Consider the following 20,579-nt stretch of genomic DNA (forward strand, 5'->3'; position numbering starts at 1 on the left):
CTTAAACTGAAGAACACGAAGAACACGTCTCGATCAAAATATTGCAGCGAATTGATGTATCACGAGCAATCGTCTTCTTTGATACCAATTGAGAAAACGTTATGACGTTATACGAGCCAAGATCTAGTCGCAATTGGATACATCAATGATCAACAAGACGATACATTAAGGATTACTTTATTGATAACGTTAAGGATTCACACATTACATACGTTAAGCTCGATCCTAGAGAGAATCCGACAGCATAATGTTACTTGTGGAATAAATAAGCATGGGTCTCTATGCCAAATGAACAGAATCTGCCTATTTATAGACCAAGCCCCATTTGTTAACATCACTAACGAATGGGGTGATACTGTTAACGAATGACCTCCCATTCATTAAACATCCTTAGCGAATGGGCATTACTTTAACGAATGAGCCACGTAAACTACATCCTTAGCGTATGTGCTCCTAGGCTAACGAATGAGCTTAGTCTATCACGAATGAACCCCATTGTTGTACAATCAATAGCAAATGGGCCATATTACATGTAGTGTATTGACTAAACTACACCTAGCCTATTCGATCAGCTACGGACAACAAATATTGCACTAACAGTAGTGATAATGTATAAGTGACATTCCGCCAACATAATAATTTATTTACAAGTATAAACAAGAAAAGAAAAAAAATCTTACGATGTCATATTAAAATAAATACATATTTTTGAAAGTATTCCATTCTTAATAAAATTATATCGAAATTTTCATTAAAAAAAATAAACAAAACTGTGTTTTTTGATATTTTATAAAATGTTAAATATTATGAGTTATTAAACAAAAATCGAATCATATGTAAAATTAATTGTTTGAAAAGAAAAAAAGAAAATCATTTAATATATCAACTCTTAGTTGTCATGTCTCAAGTACTTTATTTTAAAAATGTACACAATTTGGGTTGTTCATGCGACCGGGTTAATCAAGAAAAATGAACTAATATATAGTTTTTTTACTTTTTGGATGACCGGTCCATGTGTTGAATTGCTAATAAAGGAAGTATTAAGGAAAGAAAGTTCACAGAATTTTTAAGGAGGAAGGATATACTACCTCTTCTTTCCATATAGTTAAAGAAATCAACACAAAAGGTTTATTGTATAAGAACATGTGCTGTGAAGCCGTCCCTCCACATCACCGTCACGTAGAAAATGGGGGCTTTAAAGCCATGCTCCATAAAGTCCCGTTGTGATTTAAAGTCCCTTACCGCCCCCATTATATGTACAAATGCGTGTGTGTGTGTGTGTGTGAGAGAGAGAGAGAGAGAGAGAGAGAGAGAGGCATTGGAACACCGCATTCCACTATGCTGCCTCCCTAAATCGCATCGTGGTGGTGTTATTTGCCTATGCCGCCCCCTTTAAAGCCCCTATACAGCCCATAACGTTGAGTCTAACTGTTAGTTTCTGGAATCTAATCTGTTATTTTATGATTATAAATCGTAATAAGATAATAAATCTATTATGAATAAGATAATTTATGAAGTTGAATATTGAATGAATGACCTTAAATTAAAGAATAAAACTCTCGTTAGACTTGTTCAAGGCATTTGGCATCTGACATCTTCCTAACTTTGTTATTTGATCTGTTAGGAGTTTGGTACAAGACAGTCAGACACAACCCAAGTCACCTCATCATAACAAAAACAAACAAATTTTCTACAATTTCAAAGAATCAAAGCTGGATAAAAGTTATTGTAAATTGTCACTCTAATTTAATTTTAATATTCCATTTTTAGAATTTAATATTTAAATAATTGTAAAAACTATATTATTAAAGACTGGATTGCCACAATTAAACCATATGGGAGTTGAATTAACTTATTTCATATTAACCAAAAATGAGTTGTGGAATACAACATAAAAACCTAGAGTGAGAGTTAGCTCAACTGAGAGCATCTCTTAAGCTCTCCTTTGTGTTGACTGTTAATATCAATATCTTCTTTATTTACATTCAATAGAGAACACCCTTCTTCTACTTTCTCAATTAAAAGCTTAAGTATTGGAACACATGACAATGTTCTTTGTGACTCAACCATTATCAGCTTTTTCTGCACCCAAAAGACAAACAAAACATGCATAAGTCATAGTATTCCTATTAAAACAGACAATCATAATGTAAGTATTATTATAAAATAAACACGAACCTTGGCACGGGTAAGGGCCACATTGATCCTGTGCCAGTCACCAAGAAGTGAAGATTTGCAGTTCTTTGGATTATTACTTGACCTTACAAAGGATACCAATATGCAATCTTTGTCTCTTCCCTACATTGTTGTCAAAAAACATCATGAGACTTTGCTAAAACATTGTTCATCATCTGTTCCTTTTTTTCTTTCCTTTTTTTTTTTGAAATGCGTGTTATATTCAACAATTTTGAACATGCAAATTATATATGAAGTCCATTTTAAAGACAAATTTTCACATTGATTGTCAAATTCAATGCAATATCCCATAGGGGTGGCGATTCATGACAACCCGAACTTGACATTTAAATAATCAGGTTTTGGGTGGTCATACACCTAACCCAAGCCGTCTTATGTTTAATTAAACGAGTCGTGTTCGGGTTGACCTTTAGCACGTTTAAACAAACAGGTCACCTGTTTACTTAAAAGAGTCGACCCATTTACGACCTTAGCCCAATTATTACAACCCCCAACCCTTTTAGCATTCTTACAACTTGATTACGACACATCAGCCGTTACTATTTAGAAAAACAGGTTAAATGGGTAGTGTTCGGTTGACCTGTTAACATAACCATGTTTAAACAAACAGGTCAACCAGTTTACTTAAATGGGTCAGCCTGTTTACGACCTTAGCCATTTGGACTCATTTAGATAAAAAGGTTCTGTTTACTTACGACCTTAAACCCTTTTAACACGCTTACAACTTTATTATGGCACATCCACCGCTTGACTATTTAAATAAATGTGTGTTCGGGTTGGCCTGTTAACCACGTTTAAACAAACAGGTCAACAAGTGTACTTAAATGGGTCAACCCTTTTACGGCCTTTGCCCAAATATTACAACCCTCCAAACCCGTTTAGCATGCTTACAACTTGATTACAACACGTCAACCGTTTAGACTCGTTTAGAAAAATAGATTAAACGTGCTGTGCTCGGGTTACATGATTTTAAGTGTGTTTGGATTAGGGTTGATGTGAATAACACAAAAAAGAAAAATATGGCTCGTGTTCAGGTTCAACGATTCAACCCAACACGATGAATGCCCCTAAATTATATGTACCTCGAGCAATTGAAGATGTACATAGCTCTGTTTGTAAAGGTTTCAGCATTGAAGAAATATATATCTTTGTATAAAAATAAAACATTACCTGATATTTGTCAATTGTGTGTATCTCAACTGAATTTGATACATATTGTTTTATGAGATTGGCTTGAGAGTTATAAGGAGTTATAACACCAATATCTTCACCTCGGATGCCTTGACTAGTCAACTTATCAGTTATCTGCAAACATATAAACAAAAACAAATCAAAATCAAGCAGCAGGCAAAAAAATAGAAAATTAAATTAAGTTGTCATTTTAATGTGTACCTCTGTGACTATGTATGCTTCAAGTGGATTATTTACAGTCTTGCAATCTTTAACCTCTAAACCAGGCAAAAGATCTGTGTAAAAAGGTTATATTTTTGTAAGCATGTGTAACACTTAACACCTTAAAAATAATTAGAGAATATGCAAACCTGTATTGACGAATATTACTTGTCTAAGTGGATCCAAAACCTGAAGATTGTGGTGAAAACCACATCAGCACACACATATATATGTATATACTAGACGGATGCCCGCGCGATGCAGCGGGAAATACAAACCTTGATAATTAATCACGTAATAGATTTATGGGTGTTCACTGTTCCGTTTGTAATCGTGAAACCGTTTATTGGTATAGGAAGATTAATAATTCTTATTTTAAACTCAATTTAGTATCGAAGTACAAACGAAACCTGAACCTAGCCATTGCTAATGGTTTGGTTTTGTTGAGTTAAATTTTCAACGGTCCGATTTTAATTTTCGGCGACAAAAGCGTTGCTAACAGCTTGGCTCGCGGTTTAATTTAAAACCATCAAAACCGAACCACAAACATATATACGTAAAATGTTATTTTTAACTGGAAAAAAAACTATGACAATATCATACTCAAATTAAAGAGAATTAAATGCTCGTTTTTATGGTGCAGTTTTAAAAAAAAAATATTAACGTACGAAAAAAATATGACCGTTTAAAAATCGCGGGGGTATTTGGGTTAAAAATGAAAATATAAAGAATATATGCATAAAAGATGAAGGATCAAGGTTGTAACTATTCTTTAATTTTACAAAAGTTAATTAAAGATAAGGGGTAAATATTGTAAATGTTTTGGAAAAATATGAAATGCACGTGAGTTTTTATGTTAAAAAGACTACTTTGTCCTTCTTTATACTTGTACCATATGCTTGAAAATTTGTAATTCCCTTAAAAACACCGTCTTAATTTGCCCTTCGCTGCCACATTATATATAGTACTAGACGGGTGCCCGCGCGATGCAGCGGGGAATACGGACATTGGTAATTACATTATAGATTTATGGGTGTTCGTCGTTTCGTTTGTAACTGTGAAACCATTTATTGGTATATGTAGATTCATAGTTCTTATTTTAAACTTATTTTAATATCGAAGTACAAACGAAACGGAACCAAACCATTGTTAATGGATTTTGTTGGGTAATTTTCAACGGTTTAGTTTCAGATTTGGCGACCAAAAGCCGTTAATAATTGGCTTGGCTCATGGTTTAATTTAAGACCATTAAAACCGGACGACAAACGGCTATATGTAAAAAAAATTAACTGAAAAGAAACTATGACAATATCATACTCAAATTAAAGAGAATTAAATGCTTGTTTTTATGGTGCAATTTTAAAAAAAATAATATTAACGTATGAAAAAGTTATATCTGTTTAAAAATCGTTGGGGCATTTGGGTTAAAAATGAAATTATGAAGAATAAATAGTTAAAAGATAAATGACCAAAGTTATAATTATTTCTTAAATTTGCAAAATATGATTAAAGTTAAAGGGACATTCTTGTAACTATTTTGGAAAATAATGAAACACACGTGAGATTTAATGTTAGAATGACATATTTGTCCTCATTTTAGGTTTTACCATATGCTTGAATGTTTGTAATTCCCTTAAAAAACCACCGTCTTAATTTGCCCATCTTTCCCTCATTATATATAGTATAGATAGATATGAAAATAGTCCTAAAAAAATTACCTTCTTTAGCCATAATGAAGAAGAGATTGAACTTGTATACACAAGTCTTGCATTTGCTACATCAGGAGAACCGCAACATAACCTATTACCATATATCAATGCATTTGAAAGCTCCATAACCGGTGCACACATACGATACTGCAAGTTACAATATAAAAATTTATCATATTTATCGAAAGCATTTTGGGCTATAAAAGATAATTGATATACACCTGGCTTTGCAAAGCGGAAATCGCCTGCGGATGTGCTTCTGAAAGCCTGCAAAAGAGACTCACACCCATCCCATTTTCTCTAGCTTCAGTACTCTAGAATACCAGAGTATACATGATAAGTTATCATGTCATGTCCACAAAAATACTATCAAATAATAACGAACATACAAATATAAGTACCTGCACAAGTGGAGGCAGTTGATAATGATCTCCCACCAGTACAAACATTGATGCAAACATCAAAGGTCCCAATGAAACCTACAAACAAAATCCTAATTTCAATTTCAAGCAAATGTTACAAAAAAATTACCAAAATATAGGGGGAGTTCAGAATTACATACAGGAAGTGTGATTTGTCCAGCTTCATCCATAATGCATACATCAAACTTCTTGTCACAAAGCAAAGGGCTGGACACCCCTAAACATGTAACTGCAACAACTTTAGTTTGATCAAGTCTCGTCTTAATATCTTTGGTGCTTTGCATATCAGCCCCTGTGAAAAGTTGAAATATTATTAAACATGTATAATTAAAATGATAATAGGTTGTTTTTATAAAAAATCCTGGAGTAAATGAATCGAACCGTTAATACAATGACCGCGGATTTCGTCATGCACGACTTCTTCTCTACCGATACGTATAAAATCAACGCCCTAAAATAGTTAAAGATTCAATTTGGTTCATAAAAACACATAGTGGTTAATTTTAATAGTGTGCAGAGTGTAATAAAGTAAAAATAATACCTGAGATTTTAATTTGATGAGCAAATTATCAACGGCAGAGTTGGTGTATGATGTCAGCAAAATAGAGGCACCTCTCATTAATAATGCCTTGACAGCATGGACCATGGTGGAGGTCTTGCCTGTTCCGGGCATACCTAAAATAAGTGTATAATCCTTAGCAGTAAGTATCTGAAAATTAACAGAATAAGTTGCATAAGTAAGCTAAAAAGAGCATATATGAATTAAGTTTAATCATGTACTGAAATTACTATGGTAACCTTAAGTATTGCTTTGCGTTGATCGTCGTTTAATGTTTTTTCTGACCAAATGTATGATACAGCTGGATCTTGACTGAATATACAACCACCATCATATCTAGGAGCCAACAGAAATATGTACATGAGAAAAAAAATATTTTAAAAAAATAGCTTACTAGAAAAAGGGTTAAAAGTTGTTCAGAGTGTAATTTAATGCATAAAGTCTCATAAATCAATTATCTGAGTATCATATTATTATTGAAATAAAATAACTATGTAATCATACACTTCTTGTATATAAGAGATGTGGATAAAAAGTATTTTGGGTCAACCTGACCCGTGTTGACCTGTTATACAACCCGTCCATTTTGCCGCCCATGTGAATAGGCTTGTAAATGAAACAAACATTCAGTAAACCGTTCATGAACCTGTGACGGGAGGTTCGTTTATTTAATAGACGAACGAACGTGAACAGAAAAAAAATGCTCATTTAGTTAAACTATCATGAAGACATGTCCAGGTCTTTCATTTAAGTTCGTTTGTGTTTGTTCGGTTACATTCATTTATTTCTGTTTACATTTGCTTATATTTATTCCCTTCATTCCCTAATATGTATTTTAGGCCCATTACAACGAAATCTAGTTTTAATAACTTCTTAGGCCCAACACGTTGCTGTTCCCACATTTAAAATCAACTTTAGCTCAGTGATGTTTGTTTGTTAACGTTTGTGAACCATTCATTTATACTGTTAACAAACGAACATAAACGAATACACTGATTTTCTTAACGACGAACACAAACAAGAATACCCTGCTCGTTTAATTGTCCGTATTCAATCATTTGTTCAGTTACATTTAAAAGAACAAACACAAGCTTGCTCTGTTTTCATTCGGTTCGTTTGCAGTACTTGAGAAGAGTTTTAGCATGACTAGTGAGCACTCACATTAAGATCAACAATCATGCTTCGAAGGTGGGAACTTCTATCATCTTGTAGAAACATTTGAATGAGATTGAACCTTGACATTGACAATAGATAATAAATTAATAAATTGCAGAATATGTGATTTATAAGATAACATAAAGCCATTTTGAAAGTCAAAATAATAATGAGAATCTCTAACTACTTCATCATTGCAAATGAAGCTACAAATTCATCTTTGTCAATCCTCCAAACCTCTTGACAAAGATCATGAATGATTTTAGACGGGCTGCTACCAGGAAGCCTTAAACGCTTTGAAAAAGAAACCTGTACAAAAAAACACTAAATTAAAATTTATAAAACAACAAAAGTTTTATATAACTATAACTAACAAAGCAAATGTTCATACCATGACATTGATGCGAGTTAGGTCCATTATTACACCCCGTCCAACCACAAGACGTGCGGGATCCGTGCTCAAGATCTAAGAATAAGTAAACATGAGATTATAACTAACTCTAAGTTTATAAACTGAATCAACAAAATAATTTGGTCAAAAAATTACCACGTAATCTCCAGTTCTAAGCGAGCATTCCAAGTCCTTTCCTGAAGATGAAGTATTTAAATCCTGGCGCGTAAATCGATAAACAAACCGATTGCCTTGAACTAAGTTTTTATGTAGTACTTGATCTGAAGTGTCAAGAACAATGGAGGATAAACAAGTACTTGAATGTGCTCCGTTCATACTGCGCGGACCCCACATTTCTTTCCTCACAACCTGAATTGTAAAAACATAAAAAGAGAAGGTACAAAAAACAAAGATAAGCATGGAGTTGGTTATGGATGTAGTTTGTATTTACAAATTTATACCTCCAATTCATTTGCTTCTAAGTCAATCAACCGTTCCCATTTCTTAAGAAAGTTAGAATGACCAGTTGTTATATGGTTCACAAGTGAAGTGTAAACATCCGCTAATCCACTGCCTTCAATGCTTCCACTATGTGCCTTCAAAATATAACAAAACCGTCAAGGAAAAACAATAAATGTGCTTACACTTCTGTATAAATTATGAAGTTTGTATGCATTATAAGTATATTGTTTCCATAAAACAAAAATCTTACCTTATGGTAAACTGTACAAGCCTTAAGGTGCCTGCAACTTTTGCACATGTTTGGGGACTGCAACAAGAAAACCATTATTAACTTGAAAGTAATTCATCACAGAATATTAATGGTGGCAAAATAGGTGGCTAGGTAACTTATCAAAACAGATAATTTCTGCTGCTATTTTTCCAAAAGATTATGGGCAATTAAGCTTTTAATAAGAGCAAGTCTATACACACACCACATATTATCCATACACCACTAATAAGTCATACAGACCATATGACTTTTTCGCCAAGTCATACAGACGTATGAGCAATATGGCCTTTAGAATATGGTGAAAATGCTCGTATGAGCCCGAATAAAGTGTTATACGAATTATTATACAGGCCCGTATAGTGTGCTATACGGACTCGTACAACTTAACTAAAACTAACTACAACATGTGTTTTGTGACTTGTGTAGAAGTCATACGGGTCGTATGATGCAAAAGTTTGCTTTATACGGCCCATATGATGTAACAAGTTTTTAGTTTACAAGAGTCATAAAGCCGTATAACCTCATACGACCCGAATGATGTGACAGGAATACTGGTGTGCAGATTTCCAGGTGGTGTATGTATAGCATAACCTTAAAAAAATGGTGTAAAAGATTTTGTGCGCTGTAATTTCTCTCTGAGTTACTTACGACCTGTTTCCTTTATAAAGTTTTTTTTTTATTTTACCCTCTGACACGTTAGAGATAAGCATAATCCCAGTTAACCCATTAATAAGTATGTAAATCAAAACTGGCACCTCCATAAAATATCTACAGAGTACAGATTCATAGGATATTGTATGATTAAAAACCTGCAACATTGGTGGAAGTTGCTGAGTCATTGATGCCTTCAGAAGATCACTTGCAAGCTCATTACGTCTCATAATTAGCCCGACCAAATCAGATCGCCGAACAGAAATTCCCTTTAATAAAGTAAATAATAATTAAGATATGTTAACCACACCTATAAATTAAGCATTTTGAGTTAAGTTTTACCTGTGTCTGATCTGTGTGGAGATAATATAGTAGACCATAATCTATATTCTTTTTGTACCTACAATAAAAATAAAAATAAAATATAAAAAGAAAGAGAGAAAAAGAAGTAAACAAGAACAATAAAAGTTAATGGAAATTGTATTTATGGTAAATATAGTGTATATATAGAACACCTTTCAGACATAAGAAGAGTATATAACATCACTTGTCCGCTGTGTTCAACGGCAGCATGACCGTTAGTTGCTTTTCCGGTTTTGAACTCTAGGGGCATTATAAAATCAGCGGTTTGATTAGGTTTAGAAGCAACTTTTACATGCATAGATGCATCTATAACTCCTTTCAACCGTATTTTGGGGCCCACGCCATCTCCTCAATATCAATCACCTAATTTGAAAACAAATCCAAACATAAAAAATTTAATTTGGTCATCAGTATACATATTCACAACACAAATGAGATGCCTACCTCAGATATTTTCACCTTCATAACTCCATCATTAAAGCCAAAATCAACACTAGAAGACAGGCCCTGCATATATCAATAGCAGTTAAAACATGTGTATAGCTAGCTGGTTCAAAGTGTACAAGAAAAAAAAAGTTCCTAATAGGTAAACGAACCGAACGTTGGCAGGAAGTTCGTTTATTATAAGCAAACAAACATGAATATATGTCTCGTACATTCCTTTATGTTTGCAAACGTTCATTTGCGTTCGTTTAATTGTGCGCGTTTATGTTCGTTTTTTCACGTTCATTTATGTTTTGTAACGTTCATTTACATTCATTCACTTATACGCGTTTATGTTCATTCGTTTACTTTTCTTCACACTCATATAAAATACTGAAGCCCGTTACAATTTAGTGTAGGTTTATGAAACGAAAATATATTTGGTATAGATTTATTAATTTGTTAGGCTCAATGGATTGATGTTTACGTTAACTTTTAATTGGTATCCACTCGGTTATGTCCGTGCATCTGTGTTCAGTTAAGTTCTTTTGTTATGTCCATTTACACTTTACAGTTGTGAATCGTCCATTTATACTATTAACAGACGAAGATAAACAAACATGAACACACTAATTTTCTTAACAAACGAACGTGAACAAGAAAATACCGTTCGTTAAAGTTGAACCAACAAACACGAATATGCCCCGTTCGTGTTCATTCGGTTAGTTTACAAGCCTAGCTCCTAGCATGAATGCAAAAATAACAACTGAAGTTTGAAGCTTTTGATTAAGTTTAGATCCTATTGTAGTTAACATTAACAAATTTGGCACCTTTGAATCGCGAAAGTGCAAGATCCAATTTAACAATCGTGGAATTGCCTCGATCATGGTCTTGTGAATATCACGTTCGTTTACTGCAATGACAACCAAAAGAAAAGATTGATTTCATATAGGTGAAACTTTTGGGAAAATTAAACTATACAATAATATAGCCTAATATAAATTAGTTCATTTCATTTTCTGAATATGCATTGATGTATTCACCTCCACAGGCGTATAGGCTCTCATAATTCTTTTGAAGCAAGACTCTTGCATACTCCTCAAGAAACTCTTTGGTTGGATTATCCCTAATAAGTCCAGCCTAAAAAAGAAATATAACTCATTCAACTTACAATATAATTGCAAAGATTAATTCTTTAATAGGGGACAAAATGTTCTTTTACAAAGACATGCAAATTATGACCCGTTCACTTGTAAATGGGCTGCTTTGCGTTATGTTTTATCACTAACAAGTAAAAAATTAGCTTAAAGGGAGCCGGTCAAACGAGTCGAAAGTGACTCCAAGTGTAGTTTTAATGCATAAAACCTCCTAAATCATTTTATTATATAGATTGGATTTTTCTAACCACATCTGACAACTATATATGAAAAAGAAACACAACTTTAAAGAAAAAGTGTTTTGCTAACAACTAAAAAAAATAGCTTAAAACAGAGCAGGTCAAATGGGTTAAAAGTATCTCAAACTGCAATTTTAATGCATAAAACCTCTTAAATCACTTTATTGTATAGATTAGTTGTAAATTGTAAAGACTTAACTAATTATGAAAAAACACAACTTTGGAGAAAAACATTTTGGGTCAACCTGATCCGACCAGTTTTGACCTCCAACCCGCCCGTTTGACCACCTCTAGTTTAAACCAAAGAAAGATTAATAGTGTTAAAACAAATGACCTGAAAAAGTTGATGCAGTAAGGTGCCAACTAATGCTGGAGCAGCCTGTTCATTGTTCTTTAACCTCTCATCCAAAACCATGCGCCGTGGACAGCTGAAACTAGCCGCTACCTGTCAGCATTTTAATTTATAATTCAGAACTCGTTCAAAAAATTATGATTAAACAATTGTACCACATTAGCCATTAATGCAGTTAAACAGGATGGCTAACAAAAACAAGATTGATAATAATTACCCGAGTTCCAGACACCAATATATCCGGATGAACGATTAGAAAATTTTTTTCACGGTTCACTTCACATATTCCATCCTCATTGAATTCACCAATAACATGTACAGTATCTCCAGGTGCTATAACACTATAAAACCTGAAATATAAATTCTAAAATATGATAAATTTCCTTTTATAAATTGTGTCACCGTACAGGTGGCAAATAAAGAGGGGGGGGGTTGAAAATAAGTTATGTTGAAATCCGGTTAGTTTATGTAGGATACGAAAAATCAGGTCAGGTCAACACTTTTTGTTCTATTTCTTGAACTTTAGTAAAAAAATAATGTGAGTATATGATTACAAAACTATATTGATGAAATAAACACAAATATCCATTTAAATAAACAATTTAAAACATAAGCATTTAAATGCTTTTTAGAAGACTTTTGGCCCGTTTGACCAAGTTAATTTTTAACTTAAACTTTACTTATTAACCAATCAAACCGACCCGCTTCCTTACTTGTAAATTAAACAAATATGAACTTGAACATAATGATCAATAAAAAAGTTACTAAAAAGTCAACTTTAGCTACATACCAATCATCTGACAAATATACAGACCGTTCTTCTCCACATTCTTCGTCCAGTAACCTTAAAACCTGAACATGTTATCATATTATAACAAAACTCAAAGCACAGGGGTAAAATCGGGGAAAAAAAGATTTGAGAAGCAAACCTTTGAAGTATACTGAGATCCAGTCGAACTAACAAGCTGTTTGTCGAATACCTCAAACACAAGAAAATAGACATTGGGCGGCTTTTTGTTGACTTTTTCAGTTGACTTGACTGTTGGCCCTTGCACAACATCAGACTTAACGTGTGCTCCATTGTTTCGCTTATTACCATATGAAGTTGATGCAGTTTTGATATCATCTGTAGATACTTGATCTTCAACACAAATTACATCCTCTACTTGATCTAACAACTCAAGCAATGCCTATGAAAATAACGCATAAATGAGTGCTTGGATAGTATGATATCGTTTTATAGTGTACTTTTGAACAAGGGCATAAAAGTAATTTACCTTTTTGTGCTGCCTTGAACCAGGATGACTTGATTCTCCATTAGCATCAATACTATCAGAAACCTTTTCATGGCGTGACGGTGGAGTCGTGAAAGGACTCCTAAAACTTGTATTATTATTATTCTTATCACTTGGTTTCTCATTATTATTAGTATTATCACATGCAATCATATCTTGGTCAAGGTTACGGCTTTCCAAATTGATCCCCTTAAGCTGCATATCAAATTATCAAAATGATTGTTAAAATGTTAAACTAAATGAAATCATATCACTAAAATTAACTTCACATGCCTTGTTATCAAAACTTTGTTTAATGTTGAACCGCGAGCATCCTTTTAAAACTTTTCGCCCGTCCACTAAATTATTTGTGAGTGCGTGAAGTCGCTCGTTAACCGGTGAAATCTTCCATGTGACTTCATCATCTCCGTCATCTTGACTTTGGTCTATTAACTGGAATAATATTGTTTATACAAACAAAACAAAAAATACATGTCATGCCTCACGTTATACTAAAGTTTCATAAAACATAGTAAACATTATAGTTTCACACAATCAAAAAGTTGGTTGATCATAAGTAAAATTTGGATCAAGCTGTATTATATGCATTGCATATATGCAAACATATAACTTGAAGCTAAAACAAATTAACAAACGTACTCAATAAAATCACAGAATTTAAGAGACTGATAAGACCTGGCTAGGTGAAACCTGCAAACCATCAACCTGATTGACACGTGTATATCTTGACTATTACCCGCCAACCCGTTTAACACATTTACAACTTGACTGTTACCCACCAACCCGATTAACACGTCTACAATTTGAATATTACCCGCCAGCCCGTTTTACGGGGTCGCGTTCGCGGGTTAGGGTTGATGGCTTTGACCCGAATAAAAAATATGGGTTGTGTTGGGGTTGAACAATTCAACCCGATACAATTGTCACTCTACTAGTAAACTTAAAACTTGAAGGTAAAAGACACTTAAGCAAATCTTAAAAGTGAAATTTGTAAAACCAAAAGTAAAAGCTTACCATCCCAGGTGAAAACTTGATTCGTTTTCGAGAAACGGAGTTGCAGAAGTCGGGCGAAACCTCCAATTGATGAATCCCATTATCCCTCACAACCGGTATCAAATCCTCAACAGGTGTACTCTGAGAAGAAGCTTTCACACCACCCCCATTATTACTAATATTAATATTCTTGAAATCATTTGTAGGGTTTTTCCCCAAATCAGAACTGGGACTAACTTCATTGCAATTGGGAACCGGGTCCGACCCATTATTATTATTATTATTATTATTATTATTATTATTATTATTATTATTATTATTATTATTATTATTATTATTATTATTATTATTATTATTATTATTATTATTATTATTATTTGTGGTGGATTGTTGTTGTCTTTGTGATGAGTTTTGAGTGTGGCGTTCGAAGAAGTGTTGGATGCCGAATTTAGAGGGTTTTTGAGATGATTGTTGTTGGATTTGATTGGACTTTTTCGATCCACTGGCGGCAGTGGTGGTGGATTTGGTGGGTTTCTTCCTCGGAGGCATGTTGTTGTTGAACAACAATGGTGTGTTGTTTGTGTTTGTGTTTGTGTGAGAGAGTGAAAAAGATTGATGAATAAAAATGGAGTTCCCGCCAGAAAAAATGAATTTTGACTGCTGGGTTTGGAAAGAGGGGGGAAAGGTGGTGTAGTAAAGGTTTGGTAAATCAACCTAAAGTTTAGTAATCTGTTTGTGAATTGTTCGGCGTTTGTTCGTTTAATGAATAAACATGAACAAGAAATTTTATTTGTTTAGTTAACGGAACGAACAATAAATGTTGTTTGTGAATGTTCGGTAATGAGTTCGTTTATGTTCTTCTACGTTCGCTAGTTAAAGATTTATTTTAATATTTTATTTGTAAGGAAAAATGGATATTAATAATACACTTTTTTAAAGTTGACCGATAATAATCTCACCTTTGAAAATAGTTTAAACAAGTCCCGTCTTTCACACTAATTATTTTATTTGGACTTTCGCCAATAAAAAAGCTTAAAACTGTTAAGTTTTTTCTAAATTTCAAAATGGCGTTTTAGGGTTTTGATCAAAATGAGGATACGGAATTACTAATGTAAAATTTACCTTGAAACGGTGCTTCGATTTGGTGTTTAAACTCCCAAATAACAAAAATCAAGTCATTTGGAGCACCATTTCGAGTTAAGTTTTACATCAATCAATTCGTATCCATATTTCGATCAAGAACCCTAAAACATCAGTTTGAAATTTGAAAGATAATAATTAACAGCATTAAGTGTTTTTTAACGAATGCCCGGTGGAAACAAATACTAGAACCGGAGGCTGCTGTTTTCTGAAATGTGATTATTATCGGCCAAATGAAAAAAGGCAGGGTTATTAAAATCCAATTTGCTTATTTGTAATAACCAACGTAACATTTAAAATTTATGATTGTGTATTTTATGTCCAGTCCGTTTCGTTAGTAGATCGTTTAATATAACTTTTGTTTAGTTAACATTATTATAATAAAACCTACAATTAGGGGATGATTATGTTTATGATTATTATTATTATCTCAAGTGTTTAACTTAATATTTAATTCAGGTGATTTTGTCTAATGTTTTATATTAAGAATCTTGTTTTTTTCTTGAATATTACATGTTCGTTTGCACTCGTGAACAAGGTTACTTTCTTAACAAATTAACACGAAAAAGATGCATGTTCTATTAGCATTCATGAACCGTTCGTGAACAAGTTTAATGGTAATCGAACGAACATGAACAATGCTTCGTTCGGTTCGATTCGTTTATGTCCCTAACTATTAACGACTCTTAGAATGTGAAGTAGAAAATTATAAATATTAATTAATGTTAAGTGAATATGTTTAGACATCAAACGGTTTTCGTTCTCATTGGTGAAGAATATAGGAAAAATGGTGGATCTCGAACGAGAAGAATGGTGTATGTTTTCGTTTTGATTAATATTATTCTAGGTGTGTACATATTGATGGGATTATTAAGATCGTCCGTAGTCGAGAGTTTTGGGGCTGCGTTATAGCCCATAACACCGGGGAACACCGCCCATCGTCGTTATGGGTTTTTTTTTTGCAAGTTATACACAAAACACGATACATGGCACCAAAATCAAAAAAGAGCCGTTACTATTACCGTTAATATTACTGTTGGGGAGCCAAAATCAATAAAATAAAATAAATTATTTTCTATATATTAAATCAATTCATTCCCAATCAAAACTCATCAAATTTATAAAATGTCTCTTTCAACTCTATATTTCTTCACACAAACTTCAATATATAAATGGATCCTCCATCTATATATAAACGGTTTTTCAGGCCCGACCAACAAGCCCAAGACGACGCGGAGGAAGAGGCGGTTACGAGTGCGATTGTGCTCGTGACAACTTATATGAGTTCCGTTGCGAGTGCGATTAGCTCTCCACCACCACCGGTTTCAAAAAGAGCATATATCGAACGAGATCGTACCGAAGCCAACAACCGGTTGATGGCGGATTACTTCTGCGACTCCCCGAGATACAAGAACCCGAAGACTTTTAGGCGTCGTTTTCGGATGTCTAAAAATTTATTTATGCGCATCACCAATGACTTGGAGCGTGAGCTTGATTACTTTAAGCAAAAGACGGACGGTCAGTGGATGCTAGGATTCACGGCTATTCAGAATGTTACGTCAGTCGTACGCGTGCTCGCCTACGGAAACACGACTGACATCAACGACGAATATTTAAAGATGACCGATAAAACAACTCGGGACACCTTGGAGTTTTTTTGTTACGGTACGTTGCGTTTTTTTTTAAATAGTTATATAACTTGCTTACTTTAATCAATTATTTTATAAAAGTTGTGTAAAATATAGGAATAGTGAAACTATATCGCCCACATTATCTGATAGAGCCCAACTGGAATGATCTACAACGTCTTTACGAGGCACATACAAGGGTGCATGGTTTCCCCAGCATGATAGGGAGTGTAGATTGTATGCATTGGGAATGGGCTAATTGTTCAACTGCATAGCGAGGTCAATTCACACGAGGTGACCAAAAGGGACCAATGGTCAGCCTTCAAGCGATTGCTTCATACGACCTTTGGATTTGGTCGGCATTCTTTGGTGTTCCCGGTTCCAACAATGACATAACCGTCTTAAAGCAGTCTCTTGTGATGGAGAGTTACATATCTGGGACTGTTCCCGTTGCTTCGTTTTGGGCTAACGATAACTTCTACCATCATGGGTACTATCTGGGTGATGGAATATACCCAGAGTATGCGATAATCGCTAAAACATTCAAAGACCCGGTGGATGAAAAAAGACAGTACTTTAAGAAAGTGCAAGAGTCTGCAAGAAAGGATATCGAGAGGTGTTTTGGTGTTCTTCAACAACGATGGCATTTTGTTAAAAATCCATGTCGTCTATGGTCTTTAGAAAGAATGAAATGTGCTATGTATGCATGTATCATAATGCATAACATGATCATCGAGGACGATGGAAGAGCAATATGTCCAACTTTCATACCGGACCCGGATCCACCACGAACTCCAACAAGTATGGAGCAAAAACTAGAAAACTCGGATTTCGTGCGGTCAAAAGAGATACATAACACACTAAAGGAGAATTTGATCCAACATCTTTGGATGAATTGGCGTTTGCCTGGTGAAAACGATGATCAAAACGAGGGCAACAATGAAGACGATGATGAAGACGACGACGAGGCCGAAGACGATGAAGACGAAGAGGGCGAAGACAACTAGGACGATAACGATGACGAGTAGTTTTTTTTATTTTAATGTAATATTTATTTAATAAAATATTATTGTTATTTAATTATTCTTAATAAAAAAATAAAAAAAAATAAAAGTGTAAAAGTGACTGGGCGCCACGTGGCGCATAATGCCTGGGGATGGGCTTTATTACTACACCATATTTTGTATAAAGCCATAACTCTGACTGGACGCCACGTGATGCATAATGCCTGGGGGTGAATCTTTATGACTACTCATGGTCTAAACGGGTGTTATGTAATTATGTGGTGGTTAGTTGCTTGGTGGTCTCCCTTTGTATTAAATTAAATAGAAAAGTTGGTTGTTAAAAAAAATTAATTATTTCATAACGTGTTATTGGACACAGAAGCTCTAATATATATATGTTTACAAATTAGACTTATAAACTTTTACTTCTATTTGGATAAACAAAACATAGAATATAGCAGTACACATATTTTGTTTTCATCATCATCACATCAGATGTGATGACGTGGGTACCCTTACTCACCTACAAGTTTAATAATAGAAAAGCAACTTACAAGAAAGAAGCTTATGAACTAAAGAGCAGCAAGCATAAGTTGTCAGAAGGGGAAGCTTGACACTTGTCCAGCAAGTCTCCTAAGCCGACTAAGAAGCTTATGCTACAATAACTTCAGAAAAAGTCATCACTGCTCAAAAGCTGACACCTGCCATAAAGTAAAAGCAACTACAAGAAAAAATAAAAAGATGAGTGCAGGTGGCATCTGCCCAGTTTACACGAGCTGTAAGGAGAGCTGACATTTTCTACTTAAGAAGCTTCAGCTTCCCTGAAGAAGCTTCTAAACTGCCTATAAATAGGACATTTCACCAAAGGTATTTTCTCATTCCCTAGATTATCTCTAAACTCTCTCTACAAACTCATAATATATCTCTCGTATCATATCATTGATTCTCACGCCGGATTTTGATTGTAGGAGACCCCCTCATATGGTGAGACTAACCGGTCATGTTTTATTTGATTCTAAGCAGGTTAGGAAGCTTCGATAGGATTATACTCTTGAATCGTCATACTCTATTTGTGTGTTATATCCGTTGCAGCAACACGTGGCACCCACAGTGGGGCCAACGCTACTTAGAACAACAATTCTGGTAGTTTTGGCTCCATTGTTCTCAAGTATTATATTTCTATGGCTAAAAAGAGTGATCCTAATTAAGGCATTCCTACGAACAATGATCTGCCAGAAAACGACTCTTCGCCAGAGGAAACGTTGGCTGCAGTTCGCCGGAAATGAGCAGGCCCTTGGTCATGTCATCACAATCCTTTGAATTCCAAACACCACCCTCGTCTAGAAGTGGGACAGTCTCCCCGAGGAGTGATTTTCTCCTTCCGATTGAAATGAATATATATGACGTTGGATGGTGTTAATCGGAACTTCCTTCAGCTCAGGGAGCTAATGAACATTTATGCTCAAGAAGAGCGAGCTAAGGGGATAAGGATAATGTTAGATTATGGCGAAGAACCTAAGATCACACTTTCCTCTACACTTCGTCCACTAAACACAAGCATACCTTCTTCATCAAGAAGAAACACTCAAGGACTTAGTAGCTCGCAGATGGGAGAATATGAAAATACAAGCTCTCCCCGGGAAATGGTAAGCCTCACAGCTTCACCCATAACACCAAATGGAACGGGAGAATTCATTATGGAACAACTTTTTCAAAACTCTCCTGTTGTGGTATCTCCCCCAACAAGCACCTCCCTGGCAGAAGCTTTAATGTCATTACCTCTGGCAAGAAGCATGGTAACATCACATATGGTAGAAGCTACATGCTCCGTGACTCAAGCTTACCTACAACCAGGACTCGTGCTGCCCGGTATAACAAACCCTCAGATGGCTGCCTTGATAATGTCTCAATATGGCCAACCATGGCCAGGAAGCTTACAATGGCAAGCTTCCCCGCCTTAAGGCATTCCGTGGTAACCCAATCTCCAAGCATCATTGCCACTAATACACGCGACTTGACGCACTTGGAACCTTACCAACCTTAAAATTCGTCAACCTTGTCATGCTTCTCCTAACATATAGCAATCTTTGTGTTCTAAACAAAAATCAAGATGTCGGCTAACGTTAAAACCTATGATGGAATGGAAGTTCCTGAAGATCATCGACGGGAGCCATAGAAAGATGGAGAACAACGTGGAGTGCAACCTTCCTTCAAGAAGCATAGCTTCCTTCGATGACCTGTATCAAAGCTTTCTGACCAACTTTACTCAACAAAGAAGGTGCACCAAAGATGCGGCTGTCCTACACCAAATCAGGCAAAAAGAACACAAAGATCTTAGAATCTTCATGGATAGATATATAAAAAAATGCTTGAATTATGGTGGGGCTTCAGAAAAGATGCGTGTTTCCGGCTACATAAACGCCATAAAGGCCAAAAAGCTGGTAAAAAAGTTTCACGAGAATATTCCTCAGACCATGAAAGAAGCTTTCGAAAGTACAAAAGCTTACCTTCGGGGGGAGGAAACCTTAGACAACCAAGAAGCAAGGAAACGTGATCAAAGAAACTGAAGAAGCTACCCCTTAGAAGGGAAGAAGCCTCAGTTCCAGTCCTTCATTGAGAAGCACCCTCAGAAGTACCATGATCATAGAAGGTCAGATGACAGAAACCGCCCTTCTCGAAACCAAAAACCACAAGAGAAGGACAAGTTGATCTTCTTCGTGCTAACTAAAACTCCACAAGAGATCTTGGCCTCCGAGGAGGTAAAACACAATTTCCAC

General features: G+C 34.9%; 1 pseudogene across 1 annotated transcript; it reads right to left on the bottom strand.

Annotated features, from left to right (window-relative positions):
- Positions 1-1,873: 1,873 nt before the first annotated feature.
- On the bottom strand, positions 1,874-19,797 carry LOC143564036 (DNA replication ATP-dependent helicase/nuclease JHS1-like; annotated as a pseudogene). The gene is made up of 31 exons (XR_013140776.1): positions 19,647-19,797; positions 14,052-14,182; positions 13,020-13,469; positions 12,672-12,932; positions 12,533-12,594; positions 11,960-12,092; positions 11,725-11,835; positions 11,038-11,134; positions 10,825-10,907; positions 10,016-10,078; positions 9,724-9,934; positions 9,551-9,608; positions 9,367-9,477; positions 8,537-8,593; positions 8,286-8,420; positions 7,981-8,193; positions 7,825-7,899; positions 7,621-7,742; positions 7,440-7,512; positions 6,518-6,622; positions 6,261-6,428; positions 6,101-6,170; positions 5,860-6,011; positions 5,699-5,776; positions 5,519-5,611; positions 5,307-5,444; positions 3,738-3,777; positions 3,589-3,662; positions 3,367-3,501; positions 2,179-2,298; positions 1,874-2,082 (listed from the first exon to the last, which is right to left on the bottom strand). The product of XR_013140776.1 is annotated as a DNA replication ATP-dependent helicase/nuclease JHS1-like (transcript).
- Between the last annotated feature and the right edge of the window lie 782 nt (positions 19,798-20,579).

This window comes from Bidens hawaiensis, unplaced genomic scaffold (genome assembly GCF_021521415.1).
Source record: "Bidens hawaiensis isolate Kalapana, Puna unplaced genomic scaffold, B.hawaiensis_p1.1 tig00021692_1, whole genome shotgun sequence".
NCBI classification, from domain to species: Eukaryota; Viridiplantae; Streptophyta; class Magnoliopsida; order Asterales; family Asteraceae; genus Bidens; species Bidens hawaiensis.